Consider the following 1194-nt stretch of genomic DNA (forward strand, 5'->3'; position numbering starts at 1 on the left):
GAGCCCACTCAGTGTTCCATGGCCATGTTAGGGTGGGGTTATACTGGCTCTTTAATGTCCCTTATGCAATGCTTGACACCTTACTTACCACTTTGCGGAATTGGGAGTGTTCTTCCTGCTGAAACTCACATACTCTCAAAAATTAAAGAAAATACTCTGTTGGAGAGCACAGACTTAAACTTGTACATGTTTAAGGTCATGAATATGTAGGCCAAGTACATTATCACCAAAGAATAACTATCTGTGTCACTCCTCAGTTGCCCATATGATTTCAGTGATCACAGCCATGACACTGAACCAAACTCACATGGGTGTTGCAAACAAGTAACTGTTGCGTGTTTTTTAAAGATGGAGAGGATTCTAGAAGGTGTTTCGACGTGAGACCAAATCTTCCACTCTGCACACTTATTATTTATAAAAGGGAAAATTCATATACTTTCAGAACTGGAGAAGCCCTCAAATGGAATGTTTACAAAGATTTATTATGTGATGCAGTTCCCAGCCCCTTTGCTGCCTTACATTCCACAGTATGGCTTTGAAATCAGGCAGACCTGTGATTGATTATTGGTTGTACCACTTATTAACTCTATTATTTTGGACAATTTTATCAGTGTTCCTGAACCCCAGTTTCCTTCTTTATAGAATAGGGATAATGTGCCCTATTTTACACTGTTGTTTTAAGTATCCTGGGAAGCATGGCATGTATCTTGTAAGCACTCAGTGAAGCCCACCTTAACCGGCTTTAACAAATAATCAGAATACAGAAAACTGTATTCTGATTTCTAAATCACTGATTTTCAAAAGAAACTTTTGTTTCCTAACTTGCTTGTAAATTTAAAAGTTGTCTGTGAAGACATTTAAGGCCGTTAGCATTATTCCTACTTTCCTTTCTGCTTTTCCTCATAAGGATTATGGTATTTCTTTCAATATCATACCTTTTCTTTGAGTCTTCCATGTAATATATTTTATTGAACACATAACCTCTATGAAATTGCCATTTTTGTATGTTAAAAATGTTCAAAAATGAATAATTTCCCATGGGGATCTTTTCTTTTTCCCCTGAAGTTTTAGTTTCAAGCACTGACAGATAATAAGGTTGGAACATCTCCAGTCATGTGCATTTACGAGGAGTCAGGCTATCAGTGCTAGATTCTATCATGGAACTAAAGTGTATTGAAGGGAATCTTCAGTGGC

Source organism: Hippopotamus amphibius, chromosome 6, assembly GCF_030028045.1.
Source record: "Hippopotamus amphibius kiboko isolate mHipAmp2 chromosome 6, mHipAmp2.hap2, whole genome shotgun sequence".
In the NCBI taxonomy this organism is placed as follows: Eukaryota; Metazoa; Chordata; class Mammalia; order Artiodactyla; family Hippopotamidae; genus Hippopotamus; species Hippopotamus amphibius.